We start from the raw sequence: 17,711 nt of genomic DNA on the forward strand, positions 1-17,711 counted from the left end.
TGAATTAGCAGTGATGCATCTGCGTGCTGAACGAGGGGACCAGAGGCATTGCTGGCCCCACATGCCTGCTGATACAAATGTATAGCCTGCATGGGGCAGAGCAAAGGTTCAATGCAATGCTCTAGTCTAAATTTAGAACCCCTATGCCTCTGATTGGACTTGGAGAAATGCAGATGAACCTGTACATGAGTATACAAAATTCATACATCCCGCTTCTCCAGAGCCTTGCCAGAGGCATCCCATTGGGAAGAAGCCACCAACTCACTAATTCGGAGGCCATCCCCCCCTCAATACCATCAGCACAGCAGCCTCCCAAAATAGGGTCTCATATGCCAAAGAGCAAAGTGTCTGGAACACTGGAAAGAATGTGTTGTGAGGCAGACAACCTCATATCACCTGGACCAGGAGTGCCCCTCAGCCAGTTGTCCAGCATATGCCTAATACTAAAATCACTGGTGCTGTCCCCCAACCTGTTCCTTTTGGCCATGAAAGCAAGAGCAGACAAGTTCCCTGAAACTGAAGGAAAAGCAGAGCCTTAAAAGTGAAGGAAAACACAATACGACATAAGGTGTTCAGCTGGTGCAGGCCACACCTCATCCAATTCAGACTCCATCCTGAACTGCCTAAACTCATGGTCAGCTGCCTCATAATGAACTCTGGTGCTGGGTGCAAGAGACAGCTCTATGGCCTGGTTGGTCTCAAGCCGGCAATTGTCCATGGATCATTGGGCAACACCTTGGCCACGAGAGCAGAATCTGGAGCAAGGCAATGAAAACATGTGACCTGCATCCAAGAGAACACATCAGCTATGCTGTTTAGTCCTGGCACATCACAAGGCAAAAATGGCATTGGGAGTAAATATGCACACTAACTGCATGACCCTCCTATTCCAGGATGAATGGGAGTTGAAAACATGCACCTAGCCTTATTATCACACCAAAAGTGCACAGTCCGATTGGCAAAGTCATATGCCCAAATGTGCACTGCCACCACAATTGGGGTGGAAATCCAAAAATGTAACCTTACATGGCAAACCCTGCTGAGCTCTGTCAGAGGGCCATGTGGCAGCACACCACCACCTCCTGAAGTACAAGCCAAACCCATTAGCACCTGAAGCATCAGGATGGATTTGCAACTTGACCTCCAACAAGAGTTTGGGTCTCTACAATGAAACACCTTTAAAATCAATTAAAAACAGCAGCCATAACCAGAGATCATCCTTAATGTCATTAGTGATGCGCAGACAATGATGGGAGGGCTCTATAGCATCGCACAGGCATTGTAAAAAGGCCCAGCCACTCAACAAACAAAATTAAGGTGCCCTATCAAGGACTGAAATTCCTTCAAGGAAGCCTTTTTGGCACCCAGAAAATACTTCAGGAGGTGCTCCAAGGCCTCCTCTCCTCCTCAACCTTTCCACAAGGCAGCCAACAGCACCCATGAAGAGAATCTATTTCAATACCCAAAAAGGAAAGGAGGGATCCTCTGTCTTTTCATCCATGAGGGGAATGTCAACCTCGTCTGCACATCCTTGAAAGCCTGCAGAAGATGTCGACAGACTGGGGAGTGTCAACAAAATATTTTGATATTACTTGAATACTCGAATCGAATCACAAAATATTTGAATTGGTTTGTCAAAACAGCCATTGCTGGCTGTTTCGGCAAATCAGCTCAAATCTCTTTGAGTGATTTGGCCGTAGGCAACAATGGGGGACTTGGATCATCTCATTTTCCCCCATGGGTAGGTCCTAGGAACACCAAAGTGGGTTGGGTGGTAAGGCATCTACCCAACCCCCAAATGAAATGGGCAAGCAGGCAATTTTAATTTTTCTTTAACCTTTTCCCCAAACCCCTAGAATCCTATGCGGGGGGGGGGTTGGGAAAGGTTAAACATTTTTTAAAATCACCTGCTTGCCCATTTCTTTGGGGGGATGATGGCAGGTAGCATCCATCAATCATACCATACCACCCAGCCCACTTTGGTGTCCCTAGGACCTAACCGTGGGGAGCAATGGGGTGTTTCTAGTTCCCTGTTATACCCTATGCTGAAACAAGCAGAGTGCACAAATTTTGCAACCCTATCTTGAGAAATACTGCAGAACAGAAGCATAGGAATGGTCCACAGATCCACTGGGGAATCTACTTCTCAATTCGGCCTTAATTCATTTCGCAATGGGGCATCTTCTGTAGCCTCTCAGTTGGGTTTCCAGGACACCGAGCATATTGGGCATAGGTGTATTGGGCATTGGCATATTGGCATTGGTGCTTGGTGTATTGGGCATTGATATTCTCGCAATTTTTGGTGTTACATGCATTGAGTTATTATTGTTCACCTGTTGACATGCTTTTTCTTTGAAGGTTCTAAAGGAGCAGCAGCTCCGTGGCATACTATTATCTGTGGCCATTTGATTGTGTTCTGTGTTCACAGATGTGCCAGCACCTCGCACTTTAGTACCTAGCTGGGTTTGAATGACCAGCTATCCGTTTCTTGGTTGGGTAGGAGGGACATGCTTTGGGGTCAGCTTCTATCTACAGTTCATGAGTTCTTGTTAGTTATCCCCCCACCTGAGTTGTTGATAGTTCATTTAGGGGGAAATGACCGGGCTCAAAGAACGTGTGTGTCTTAGGTGCAGCATGATTTTGCCTTGATACCTGGAATAGTTATTTTATGAGTGGATCTGCTGCGGCATAGAATTTGGAGGGGAGTCGGTAATTTGAAAGAGGTTGAAAGGGCAGGCGGAAGATCAATCAGGATATGGTTAGGGAGTAGTGAAGTAGTAGTAGTGAAGCGGGAGCATGTATTTATCATCCTCAGATCATGTTCTCCTGACCAGAGCTATTTTGGCTAGCTGGGATCCACTTGTCCACTGCAAGTTGTGATTACTACCTGTTTGACCTGCAGTGGGGACTTTTCTAGGGTGGACAAGGCCAAGCAAGGATTGCCTTCCACGGTGACAGGAGCAGTGTGAGCTTTGTACAGCGTTAGGGTGGGTTTTCAATGGTAAGCATCCTTGGGCTATTTAAATCAGGCAGGTGGTTTACCTATTCTTAGAGGCTTCATGGCTCAAGGATGTGCTTGGCACCCATACCTGCTTCCTGGGCTTTGTCTCTTCAAAGGCCATGTGGCTTGTTTTTGTGAAGTCTACAAAAGACCCAGACCCAACTGGGTTGGTGAAGAGGAGCAGGAAGCATCATGCGCTGATTCCTATGTTGCCAAACCAGCTCTATTTTGAGGTAGTGCAGAAAGGACCCCTCTATGAGACTGGAACTGTGGGATCACAGTCTCCATTTTGGATACTTCAGTTCATGGGATCATGAACTTTTCACCTGCCCAAATTTGGCAACACTCGCAGCTGGTCGCTTGGCATAAGCAAAGGGTGAGGCAATGCACACCAAGGTCATAATAGCTAAGATGCTGTTAAGAATCCTTAAGATGTAAGGGCTCATCCCCAATCCCTCTTTTTATCTTAAAGAGAAAGCAATCAGCCAGCAAGCAGACCTAATTCAAGGCATACATCTCAAGGGAAGGAAAACAAAAAGAGATAGAATTTTCTGCAGACACCTTAGAAAAACATTTTCCAACCTGCTGTTAATAGCTTAATTGGCTGACAATGACTAGAGCAGAGGCCACCCATTAAAATCTCAAATTGTATATCTTTTTAAAAAACCTGTAATGGCATTTCCATCTCAAGATAATCCGCAAACCTAGCTATTCATAACTACACGTACACTTTAACAGGCCACTTTTGCCTTTTGTTTAAGCAAGTCACTCACAAGACTGTTCAATTCATGCAACTATGAACATTGTTCTACCCCAGTTTCTGCCCCTCCAGGGAGGGAGCTCAGCTTGGGAAGTGCCTCAGGGCATGTTTTGCAGGTATATGTAGAGGCCACAATATCTGTATGTAGGGGCTACAATATATGTAGGGGCCCATATGTGCCACAAGCCCATAGCAGCTCAGCCTCTCCTTTACTATAAAGAGAGTGCAGAGTCTCTCCATCTCAGACTCCAGAGTTCTGAAACCAACATCTTGGAATCTGTTTGGATCCCTGTCCTATGGACTGTCATCCAGGCAAATTGGAGCCCTTTGCCCCTAACTGTGCCTTTCTCTTTTCTGCCCATTTCCCCACAAGGAGATCTGCAAGTGCACCGAACACACCACCGGACTAAGGCTAGGTAAACTAACCTCCTTCCTCTCTCAGTTTTCTTTCCCCCTCTTCTTTCCTTCCTCCCCGCTCTCAAGCACTTTCTACAGTAAGCCTTAACCTGTCTTAATCTGCAATTTGGACCCTAAACTAAATTACCTTCAGTGAGATTCATGTTAAGACAAAAAGTTAAGATTTTATTTCCTTGCCTAACCAAACATTTGCCTTCCTATACCACTTTAATCTTTAATAAATCTGTTGGGTTACATTTCAGCCTCCTCATCATTTCCAAAACACAAAACGTGCTCAAATTGATACTGAGACAGAACTGTTCCCTCTAGCCAAGCAAATTCCCCACACTAAGCCAAAAGCATAGTTGGAGTGCCTAGCCAGCACTCCGGGGCAGTTCTGGTAACACCTGGCTCTGATCCAGGATGTGTCACCCAAAAGGCTTTAGGTGGATGAAAGTCTGACTCCTCCTGACTCCTTAAATGTCTGACTCCTTAGTTAGGCCCACACTGCTGGAATACAGTTTATTCTTGCCATCATTCATTTATGCAAAGTGATTAAAGTTGTGGCCCTTTCTCCCATGAGAATTGATTGTGTGTCTCTTTATTGTGTGCCATGTTGGAAGGTGTGGGGGCAATGACACATAAAAACACCTGCACATGTATGCAGTGAGAAGCACCAAGGGTTGCATGGGCCTGGGCTGCGCCTGAATGATGTTTACTGCATGATACATTTTGGAACTCGTCTGTAATAAATAGCTTAAAAATTTTCAGACATTTGACAAACATGCAGCAAGGCTCTAGACAAACAGACAGCTTTAGTTTGTCGATTTAACCACAATACTCCAAATGAGGACTCCAAGCAAACATTAACGCAGAAATAATGTTAATGTGAGATGTCTATAGTGATCTTATTTAATTACAAGAGAAAAGGTTTAATATATTGGTGATGATAATTGCATTGTATTTTTTGTTTTCAGATGTAATGTGTTATGGTGAAAATGTAAATGACATGTTTAGGTGGGGGAAATCAGACCATTCATGCCTGCAAGATTGCTTTTCACATCTTTTGCACAGAATCTATTGTCTGCTTTGGCTGTGGAATGCCAGACATCAGATCTGAAGCAGGTCTAACCTCTGCATTAATGCATGTGTGTAAGAAAACACCAAAACCAACTGTCAAAGATAGAATGTTCAGTTCATTCCGGAGGGGGCACTCCCTCTTGCCCACCCCTCTACAAACAGCCACTGAAGGAACTGCACTGGCTCCAATGCCAGAAAATTAATTTAAGATGAGGGTCAAGCTTTAAACAGAATCCGATTTGAGTTTATGGTGTTTTAAGGAACAGGAGACAAAAAAGGAATTTGTTCGGAAGAAATGAGTCTGCTTACCCTAATTGTGAGAATGGCAATCCATCAGAGATTAGGAGCAGGTGAAACATTATTATGAACCTCTCTAGAAAGGTTATCCTCTTGGCAAAAGGTTTCCAGAATAACTTGTGTTGATCATTAGGAAGGCACATTTAGACACCATAGTTGACATACAGAGCAAGGATTAGGGGTGTGCATGGAACCGGCTGATCTGGTTTGGTTCGAGACTGAACCAGACTAGGCCACCAGGTCCTCAACCCCCCCACCCCGGTTTGGTCTGGTCCAGGAGGTTCACGATTTTTTTTTAATTATTATTAACTTACCCCCCCGGGGGGGGGGCTGTGGTGGTTCCCTCTCCCCCAACCAATCTCCCTTCCTTCCCAAAAGTGGCAGCAGTCCATTGTGCAGGCGTGGCGGCCTCCAAAATGGCTGCTGCGCCGGAGGGAAAGGCCTGAATGAACCGAAGAATGGTTTTGGAAGGAAGGGAGGCTGGCGGGGGGGGGGGGATTGCACTGCACTGTCCTCAGGGCTGTGCACTCTCAAGGACATATGGGGCAAGGACTTCCTGAGGAAGAGGGTGGTGGTAAAAGATTGCCGCTTCCTTGCTGCACCATTACAGCTAGTTAGGCTGCTCTCTTGCTACGCTAATGCATGTTTACTCTATATGTCAGCCCATTAAATTTTACAAAAGCAGCTGTTTTAGAAAGTATCCCAGAATGCTGGATAGTATGTAGGCATAATACAGAAGTGTAGGAGGTGCATTGAAAGTGCACCCCTTTCCTGTTTCAGCCCTGTATCCCCTGCTGAGATGCTATTATAACCATAGCCAAGTGATATCCTGCCTACCATGTATATTATGAAACTCCACATCTGACAGCATCCGTCTTCAGATGCTCCCAGAGGACTTCCCAACTGCCAATACTGTTCATTGGTCTGAAGACCAATATTTTCATTTTAGGACTCAATGAGAACTTATACTCTGGGAAGCACAGTCAAAGACGATTTCGTTATTGTTTAAGCATTCCATATTCCATTTCCATCCTGTTGACAACGTTTCACCCAAGAGATCAATAGTTAATTACAGTGAGTTCATATCGTTCATTAACCCATTTGCAAAGCAACATGCAGAAGCCATCTCTCTTGCGTCTCACTCTTTCATCCAGATTGGAAAAACGTTTACATGCTGCTGTTTTGGCAGGTCGTCGCTGACACAATTACAAATCAATGGCTGGCATGTTTCACAGAATGACACACAGCACTAAAATAAAGGTTGGCTAATCTAAAGTTTGCATATCCATGAGTTAGCTAACTTGTTTTTAAAATGCTGAGCAGTCTCCAACGAACATTAACATGACTAATTAAAATGAACATATTTTAAAATTTATTTTTGCTTCCTAGATCAGTCTGTGACCAAGTAATGACCACAGACCTTATATACATATGAAAATTGGGCTCTGCCGCTTCTTCCGTTCAGCTAAGGCTCTGGTCATATGAAACTGCCTTCTGCTAGTTGTGCACTGAAAGTACGTGGAGGTGTCTGTACACAACTACATGTTTTTGTGTGAATGACTGTATATGTGTTCATTTTAAAAGAGCCAGTTCAGGTGATAGTTCATCTGCCAGTCCAACCACACACAATAAAGTTGTATGCATGCCTTGAATCTGCAGTCCTTTACTCTTCCCAGCATGCTGAGATGCTGTTTATTTAACAGCAGAGGGGGGTGGTAACTTACACTAGTATTTGCAGCATGTGTAGAGACATGGTTCAGAGAACCCACTCTGCAATTAGGGAAAGGCACCCTGGCACACCAGGAGGGTGGGGGGGAAACATCCATGCTTACATGTCCTTATTGTGTGTGGTCAGGATGGTGGATGAAGCATCACCTGAACCAGTTCAAAGAGAACCTGAATAAGCAACCTCTCCCACCCTCCAATGTAGGGTACAGGTTGCAAGTGTACTAGAGGTTGGAATGAGTTGAATAATGAATGGTGAACACCCACAAAGATCTGTACATGCATACTCTGTATACAGATTGTATGTGTATTGAACATAAGGTGTGAAGATGGCTACTGAGTCAGACCATTGGTTTGTCTACGTCAGTATTGTCAACACTGATTGGCAACTACCCAGTGCTTCAAAAAGAGTTTTTTCTCAGTCCTACCTGCAGGTTCCTGGGTTTGAACCTGGGACTTTCTCCATGGAAAGTTGGTACTCTCTCACTGAATTACAGCACTGTCCACATTACCCATCTCAGTTACTGCAACTCTGAACAGATAACATGTTTACCATGCTAAACACTTTAGCTCAGGTTTCTTCTTTGTGTTTGGGCTGTTTGCCCAAATGATATGTGTGGACCGTGTTTTTGCAAACCTGAGCTTTGACAAAGATTACAAGAGAGGGAGATTGCCTTCTAAATGCTGATCTGCAAAGAGTCCTGTATCATCAGAACTGTCATCAAGGGGAATTCAAGTACTGAGATTTTAGTTTTTTAAGTATAGCTGTCCTGTCTTGCTGCTTCTGAATATTTGAAGGAGACAGGGGCCACATTTGCACATAACGCAAAACCGCAGTTAAATAGGGCAAAGGTTTTAATTTGTGAATGTCCGAATTTGTGTTTTTGCCAGTTTTGCAGCAAAAGTCACTTGAGGTTTACCTCGCGACATTCCAGTTTGAACTTTTGGTTTGTAGCGAGTTTCGCTGCTGCAACCTGAAGTTTTTCAGTGGCAGTGTTATGTCCAAATACGGATGTAACCATATTTTCATGCAGTTTCTGGAACTGTAATCATAGAGAGGGTGGTGCAAACCCGCCAAGGACCGTGCCCACTCCATGCCTTCTGCACGTCTTGCTGGCTGCCTCTCCAAGCACTTGTCCTGCCCACCCCCCATCTCTGATCCAATAAAGCAGTTGCCTGTCATCAGGGGCACCAACACATCCAATTCCAAGCTTGTCACCCTGTCAAACAGGAAAGTCGCACAGGGGCATGCCCTCTTCTCACTCTTTCACTTGCTCCCACCTCCTGGCAATCAGGAGAGAAAGGGGACAGGATGGCAAGATGGGCACTACATGCTTTACTCTCAGAAAATGAAGCAATAAAGATGTATTTTCACAAGCACATGCACTGAAGGTGGCAACATAAGCAGGGAAACCTGATTTGAGCACTGGGGGGGGGTCAACCCCATGATCTCTGGGAAGGCAACATGACAGGGCAGCAATACCCGGGGTTGGGTTTAAAAGGGAGCCCCAACCAGGAATTCCTGAATGGCTCTGTTCTATCTTTTGCACAGTGATGTTGGCAAAAGCTGCCAATGATGTTGACCAAAGCCGGCCAGAGGACAATTTGTTATGGGGCAGCTAACAAATAAAGATCATTAGTTTATTATTTCTTGTTTACACAGTCAGACAGGTGTTATTGACTGGTTTGTTTTATCCAGACATCGAGTCCTTCCCAAGGACCTAGGATGGCTGAATTTTATTGTCAATGTTGTTGCTGTTATTATAGATATTGTTGCAGAATATAGGCTGTTCCCAGTAAAGTTGCTTTTTGTAACTGGCTGATGGCGATTTCTGTGACCCCTATGGTGTTGAGGTGCTCTTCAAGGTCTTTTGGAACTGCACCCAGGGCGCCAATTACCACTGGGATTATTTTGGTCTTCTTCTGCCACAGCCTTTCAATTTCAGTTTGTAGATCTTTGTACTTTGTGGTTTTTTCCATTTCTTTTTCTTCTATTCTGCTATCCCCTGGTATTGCTATGTCGATTATTTTGACTTGATTTTCTTTCTTCTTGTCTACAGTTATATCTGGTGTATTGTGTGGCAGATGTTTGTCTGTTTGTAGTTGGAAGTCCCAGAATATTTTTGCATCTTTGTTTTCGACAACTGTTTCAATTTTATGGTACCACCAATCTTTGGCTACAGGTAGCTTGTATTTTTTGCAGATGTTCCAGTGTATCATCCCTGCTACCTTGTCATGCCTTTGTTTGTAGTCAGTCTGTGCGATCTTTTTACAACAGCTGATTAGGTGGTCCACTGTTTCATCTGCTTCTTTACAAAGGCGGCTGTTTGTTGTTGATTTTTCGACTTTTGCTCTTATTGCATTTGTTCTTAGTGCCTGTTCTTGTGCAGCCAGTATTAAACCCTCTGTTTCTTTCTTCAAGTTGCCATTCTTAAGCCATTGCCAGGTCTTGGTGATGTCTGATTTTCCACTTATATTGTGCAAATATTGACCATGTAGGGGCTTATTTTTCCAATTTTCTGCTCGGTTCTTGACTTGTTCTTTCTTGTAGGCCTGCTTTCTTTCATTGGTGTTGAATAGTTTCTCGTTATTGACCATTTTAAGTGCATCTTCTTCACTGTCCTTGATATATTCTTCAAGGCCTCTTTTCTCCTCCTCTACTGTTTGATGGACTTGCTGCATTCCCCTTCCACCTGAGCTGCAAAGGAGGTATAGCCTGTCTACATCACTGCGGGAGTGCAGAGCATGATTGATGGACATTATTTTCCTGGTCTTACGATCTAGTGTCTCTAGCTCTGCCTGGGTCCAGTCTATTATTCCTGCAGTGTATCTGATAACAGGTACAGGTGAAACTCGGAAAATTAGAATATCGTGCAAAAGTCCATTAATTTCAGTAATGCAAATTAAAAGGTGAAACTGATCTATGAGACAGACGCATTACATGCAAAGCGAGATAAGTCAAGCCTTAATTTGTTATAATTGTGATGATCATGGCGTACAGCTCATGAAAACCCCAAATCCACAATCTCAGAAAATTAGAATATTACATGGAACCAAGAAGACAAGGATTGTAGAATAGAACAATATCGGACCTCTGAAAAGTATACAGTGTACTATGCTTGATTGGCCAGCAAACTCGCCTGATCTGACCCCATAGAGAATCTATGGGGCATTGCCAAGAGAAGGATGAGAGACATGAGACCAAACAATGCAGAATTGCTGAAGGCCGCTAATGAAGCATCCTGGTCTTCCGTAATACCTCATCAGTGCCACAGGCTGATAGCATCCATGCCATGCCGCATTGAGGCAGTAATTGCTGCAAAAGGGGCTCAAACAAAGTACTGAATACATATGCATGCTTATACTTTTCAGAGGTCCGATATTGTTCTATTCTTCAATCCTTGTCTTCTTGGTTCCATGTAATATTCTAATTTTCTGAGATTGTGGATTTGGGGTTTTCATGAGCTGTACGCCATGATCATCACAGTTATAACAAATTAAGGCTTGACTTATCTCGCTTTGCATGTAATGCGTCTGTCTCATATATCAGTTTCACCTTTTAATTTGCATTACTGAAATTAATGGACTTTTGCACAATATTCTAATTTTCCGAGTTTCACCTGTATAGCCCAGGTGTTTATGGCTTGTATGGTGTTCCCGCCATTGAGTTTGGACTTGAGGATTTTTCTAACTCTCCTGATGTATTCACTTCAAATTTTAATTTTAACTTCACTGTGTGCAATTTTATCAGCCTGGAGAATGCCCAAGTATTTGTGATGATGATGATGATGATGATGATGATGATGATGATTTATTTGACTTTTATACTGCCCTTCCAAATATGGCTCAGGGCAGTTTACACAGAGAAATAATAAATAAATAAGATGGATCCCTCTCCCCAAAGGGCTCACAATCTAAAAAGAAACATAAGATAGACACCAGCAACAGTCACTGGAGGTACTGTGTTGGGGGTGAATAGGGCCAGTTACTCTCCCCCTGCTAAATAAAGAGAATCACCACGTTAAAAGGTGCCTCTTTGCCCAGTTAGCAGGGGTTACCAAGGATGCTGAGGGGCATTATTTTTCTTTTACTCAGGGAAGGGGAGGGAATATAATGACTTGCAAGAAGGGGATATGGATATAATGGATGGCAAATGATCCTGGGGTCTGGCCCACTGTGACCAAGAATTCTCTTGTGATGGCTCACCCAGGCAAAGCAGTCCATGGAGACCAAACCACACTCCCGCCCCTGTGGCGGTTTGCTACAGGAGACTAGCACTCTCTTGAGAAGGCCAGTCTCTTGGGGAGGACCTTAGGCTCTACAACATTCAGTCTTCTGTCAGACTTCTTGTTCATGAGTTGAACCATCCAATAAAAGCACACACACACACACACACACACACACACACACACACACACACACACACAGAGTTATCTCTGGTTAATGATAAGATGTTTGCACAGCAACCCTTTCCTCTCAAGGGAAGGCTTGGATGCACCCAAAGGAGATTTTGACACTCCGGCATTGAGCTGTATGCAGATCTATCGCCATGGGGAATCAGGAGGAAAGGGATTCCTGATTTCTAGAGACCCTTGGAGAGTGGGGTCGCCCTTGTGGGCAAAAATGAAATGACATGTTCAAATGGGTGGATGGGCTGGCAGAGGGTACGTGTTGAAAGTTTCTTCACAGCATTTGCAAAGATAGGGAGAGCTGTAGCTGGGGTACCCATTCCCACACCTTGCTTGTATAGAGCAACCTGGCTGGGCAGCATCTGCCATCCACCCCTCATGTGTTCCTCCATGGCTTGACACTCTTGTGAGAGAGCAGTCTGTGGGAGAAGGGGATGTCATTGCACATTATTAGTTATTCAGCCCCAAACCCATGTCCCCACAGACAGTTCGTCTCATGAGTTGTGAAGGGGTAGCCTTCATGGCCTTACACTCTCATGAATGAGCAGTCCACTCAGGAACAGCATCCATCCTCATCACAGATGAGGAATTGCTCCTTTCATTGGGAGCAATACTGATCCTGCTGCCCGGCCCTTCTCATGAGTTAAGTGTAGGAACTGCAAATGTTCCCTCAATGGGAAGCGGCTGGTTCTCCCTTCCACACATCATCATCATCATTATTTTTATTAATAATAAAATACCAGTGAGGCACTACCTTGGCGTGGTTGTGGGGCTTGCGTGCTCTGGGGGAGGTGAGAGCTATGCCAGAGGTCCAACCATACTGGACAGGTCTCACCAGAGGAGCCAGACAAAGAGTGCCTCTCCCATCAACAATATGGTGAGACGTAACTTTAATAAATCTATACTGATTGGTCATCGCCTGGGTCAGTAAGGACTGCGCCAGGTGCTGGAGTCCCTGGACATCTGGTGGCAAGTGGGCAACAGGACTCAGGATCTTAAGTTGAGCAACCAGGGCTGGAGACTGCAAGGTTACTGGAAGAAATGTCGCTTAACCGGAAAAAATATATGAAAAATGCCAACAAGGAAATAATGATTTGCTATTACAAGTCTAGTCCAACTAGAAGAGGTTATTTAAAAAGAATGTACCAGAGAAAGAGAAGCATCCAGATACAGAAATCACAGAACAAAGGCTAGCAGACCAGAGAAGATTCATAATAAGAAATAAAGTATTCACAAAAGCTGAGCTGGAAGAACTGCAAAGAGCAACATAGGCTCAAGATATGGAAGAAGAATTACCACCAACTGACATAGTTGCTCAGGCGCAGGTGGAGGAGGTGTTGGAAATAGAGGATGTCACGGTTGCTGAACTGTTTCAAAATCAAAACCAGGCAACCTCCCCTTTGCCTTCACCTCAAAAACCCAAATGCCATTTAACAGAAAAGCAACAAGAACTAAAGCAAAAAATAACGGAGCACATGAACCAAACAACCACCAGGGTTCGACTTCCAGCTCTAAAAACAATTGCCAAAAAACAACTTGCTCAGGCATTAAAAGATATAAATGCTGCACTTGCAGAAATAACCAATAATTTGCAAGAAACAAACCAACTAATGTACAGTGCAGCAACAATAACAACACAAGTGCTCAGATATAGGATCAGTGGACCTTTTAAAGAGCCCCTGGTGGCGCAGTGGTAAAACTGCTGCCCTGTAACCAGAAGGTTACAAGTTTGATCCTGACCAGGGGCTCAAGGTTGACTCAGCCTTCCATCCTTCCGAGGTAGGTAAAATGAGTACCCAGAATGTTGGGGGCAATATGTTAAAATCATTGTAAACCGCTTAGAGAGCTCCGGCTACAGAGCGGTATATAAATGTAAGTGCTATTGCTATTGCTATTTAAAAAAGAAAGTAGTACATCACCTAAATGGAAGATTGGATTAGAAAATAAAATCACCAGGCTTAGATCAGATGCTAATAAACTGAAAGATATGAAATACAAGAAGCTGAAGACTGAAAACACCCAACAGTATCTGATCCAAAAATACCACCTAGATTCAAGGAAAATTAGAGAAGTCCTGGAAATAATAAATCAGCAAATAACAGGACAGTGAAGAAGATGCACTTCAAATGGTCAACGAGAAACTATTCAACACCAATGAAACAAAGCAGGCCTACAAGAAAGAACAAGTCAAGAACCGAGCAGAAAATTGGAAAAATAAGCCACTGCATGGTCAATATTTGCACAATATAACTGGAAAAATCAGACATCACCAAGACCTGGCAATGGCTTAAGAATGGCAACTTGAAGAAAGAAACAGAGGGTTTAATACTGGCTGCGCAAGAACAGGCACTAAGAACAAATGCAATAAGAGCAAAAGTCGAAAAATCCACAACAAACAGCAAGTGCCGTCTTTGTAAAGAAGCAGATGAAACCGTGGACCACCTAATCAGCTGTTGTAAAAAGATCGCACAGACTGACTACAAACAAAGGCATGACAAGGTAGCAGGGATGATACACTGGAACATCTGCAAAAAATATAAGCTACCTGTAGCCAAAAATTGGTGGGACCATAGGAACATAGGGGCATAGGAAACTGCCATATACTGAGTCAGACCATTGGTCTATCTAGCTCAGTATTGTCTTCACAGACTGGCAGGGGCTTCTCCAAGGTTGCAGGCAGGAATCTCTCTCAGCCCTATCTTGGAGAAGCCAGGGAGGGAACTTGAAACCTTCTGCTCTTCCCAGAGTGGCTTCATCCCCTGAGGGGAATATCTTGCAGTGCTCACACATCAAGTCTCCCATTCATATGCAACCAGGGCAGACCCTGCTTAGCTATGGGGACAGGTCATGCTTGCTACCACAAGACCAGCTCTCCTCTCCAATAAATAAATGAAATGGCCATAAAATTGAAAAAATTGTCGAAAATGAAGATGTAAAAATATTATGGGGCTTCCGACTACAAACAGACAAACATCTGCCACACAATACACCAGATATAACTGTAGTCAAGAAGAAAGAAAAACAAGTCAAAATAATCGACATAGCAATACCAGGGGATAGCAGAATAGAAGAAAAAGAAATGGAAAAAATCACAAAATACAAAGATCTACAAATTGAAATTGAAAAGCTGTGGCAGAAAAAGACCAAAATAATCCCAGTGGTAACTGGCACCCTAGGTGCAATTCCAAAACAACTTGAAGAGCACCTCAACACCACAGGGGCCACAGAAATCACCATCAACCAATTACAAAAAGCAACTTTACTGGGAACAGCCTATATTCTGCGACGATAGCTATAATAACAGCAACAATATTTTTAATAAAATCCAGCCATCCATGTCCTTGGGAAGGACTCGATGTCTGGATAAAACAATCCAGTCAGTAACACCTGTCTGACTGTGTAAACAAGAAATAATAATCATCCCTCCACTGCCAGAAATTGCACTTATGAAAGACGGTTTTGTTTTGGGGTTCTTTCAGGGGCAGTGGTGCAATCACTGTCAGGACTGATTGCAAGGCATGGCATTTAAAGGGATTTAAATGCCCTTTCCCTGCTGAGGGTGGTTGGACCATTCCAAAAAGGCACAATCACGCTCAGCACGCCTTGTTGAAGATCATGGCCAATGCCTTCTGCCCTGGAGATGTGCGAATGCCTTCCCCACAGACTTGCGACACAAGTACTATGGCGCTTGCTGGGATGCAGCCTTGGCAGACCAGGAATAGGGTGGGGCTCCCCTGCCCTGAAAACAGAGGTTGCATGAATGTATGTGATTCAATTCACTGTTAGAAAAATCATCCGCAGGTTCAGCAACTTGTGGTTACATGTTACGTGTGAATGCCGTCAAGGCAAGCTGAGAAGTGCTGGCTATATAATTGTTGCTTATATACATCTGACTATGGTTCATTTGTAAAAAAAAAACAAAACCTTTGAGTCTGCTTTTCATCAGTCCAATTAAGGATAAAATTAAATTATCTTGGCAATGAAAGAAAAAATAGTTTCACCCCATGTCCACTGAAAATATGTTCCTGAGGGCTGGTAGACCCTCATGGACATATTTTGGGAGCAGAAAAGGGGGTGGGGGTCAGAAAAAGCCTTGAACATGTGAAAATTCTAACATTCTAATGTGAGCAGCATTAGTCTGGATGCCAGTCACTGTTTGTTTTTGCAATGTGTGTTCTTGCATTAGAATTAGATCACATACACAAAATCAACTTCTGATTCATATACCCAATAATGCGGAAATATGGAGGGGGGAAGAATTTTGAAAATGTTGTTACAAACAATAAACAAAGAGGGTGCTAGACATGCCCCCCATATTCATGTTTGACACAATAAAATCAAAAGGAAATTGTTTTTCCTTTGCCAATTTCTCTTGGGGAGTGTTTATGAATCAAATCTCTTAATTTATGGTAACAGATGGTATTTTCAATTTCAGATTAACAACTTGAAAAGTAAAATCCTTTTCAGATGCTACACAAGCATTGTGAGCACCACTGAGAAAGCAAACCACATGGGTTCCTTTCTGCATGAGAAACAATTTTGTGTGAAGCAAGTGGCTCTCATATGAGGGAGCTGATCTTACCTGTGGTGAATTTTTTTGTAACATATGAAGGGCTCTTCTGAAGCAGACCAACATTCCATCTAGTCCAGCAATCTGTTTCCCACAGTGGCTTACCAGATGTCTCTGAGAAACCCCAAAGCAGGACATGTAGGCAAGTATCTTTTTCTTTCTTTTGCTTCCCAGTAGCTGGTATAAAGATACATACTGCTTCTGAACCTGGAAGCAGCTTCTAGCCATCAAGTTGATGACGATGACAATGATGATTGGCCAATGTGTTCCACAGCATTAACAGCATTACGAGGGTCGGGCAACAGCTGGAAGAGTGACTGCTGTGGAGCTCAGCCAAAGGCTGGCCATGCAGCTGATCACACACACAAAGGGGTTTCTTTTTGCTGCTTTCCCCTCCCTCCCAAAGGATAACTATGACTATGACTAATCCAAATTGGATCTGGGGTGATTCGGGGGATAGAGTCAAACATAAAACAAATCAGGGGTGATTCAATTCAGGCACAAATCGAATCAAAAAAATTGATTCATGCACATCCCTACAAGCAAGCTGCAGGGATGCATACTCCGGCAACACATCTCCCTGTCTTGGCAACTGCTGCGAGGAAGCAGTCAAAGCAGCTCTCTGTCAGTCCGTCTGCCCATTTGAACATTGTGGCCATTAGTTGCTGCCCTGGAGATGTTCTGCCTTGCCCACAATCTGGCAACACCTCTTCTATGTAGCTTGATGGGATGTGGTCTTGGCAGACCAGAAAGAGGGAGAGGCTCTCAGGCCCTGAAAATGAAGTTTGCCAGGCTGCAATTCGATGTATCGCGTGTGAATGCAGCCAGTGGCTGATTCCACCCTAAATATAAGAAGCCACCACTTCAGAAGTTGCCTCTTTGCCCAATAGCCGAGTACCCATTGATACTTTTCTTCCAAGAATCTATCTAATCTCCTTTTTAAGCCATTCAGACTAGTGGCCATCTCTACATCTTTTTCATTTGGCAGGGTATTCCATAAACTAATTACTCATTTTTGCTGACAATTGGCTTGATTTTTTGCATAGGGGCCACTTCACACAGTGTCCTATCTGGAAAGGCTTGATGTGGTTTGTCTTGTCAACTCAGGGAATTTCTATTCCAGTCGTCCATTCTAACAAAAACACTGCAGGCTTACATAAGAAACAATGGAATAGCAATCTAAAACAATCCGTAAACAAGAGCAATAAAAAGTAACAGAACTCAAAGCAAACAGAGATAGAGCAAATACAGAATTTGGATTCTGGACATATTCTGCATTGTATTCTGAAGACTATGTTCTAAACTGTGTTCTGGATTGTCAGGAAAACTGCAGAGGGGAATATCTCTCTGTTTGCCTCCTCATAGGGAACATAGGAAGCTGCCATATACTGAGTCAGACCATTGGTCTATCTAGCTCAGTATTGTCTTCACAGACTGGCAGTGGCTTCTCTAAGGTTGCAGGCAGGAATCTCT

At 43.7% G+C, this 17,711-nt stretch overlaps 1 long non-coding RNA gene across 1 annotated transcript; it reads left to right on the forward strand.

Annotated features, from left to right (window-relative positions):
• Window positions 1-5,403: 5,403 nt before the first annotated feature.
• On the forward strand, window positions 5,404-16,372 carry LOC128342495 (uncharacterized). The gene is made up of 4 exons (XR_008315022.1): window positions 5,404-5,587; window positions 6,724-6,794; window positions 6,924-7,048; window positions 16,104-16,372. It is a non-coding gene; the product is annotated as an uncharacterized LOC128342495 (long non-coding RNA).
• Window positions 16,373-17,711: the final 1,339 nt, after the last annotated feature.

The sequence above is a fragment of the Hemicordylus capensis genome, chromosome 2 (assembly GCF_027244095.1).
Source record: "Hemicordylus capensis ecotype Gifberg chromosome 2, rHemCap1.1.pri, whole genome shotgun sequence".
Classification (NCBI taxonomy): Eukaryota; Metazoa; Chordata; class Lepidosauria; order Squamata; family Cordylidae; genus Hemicordylus; species Hemicordylus capensis.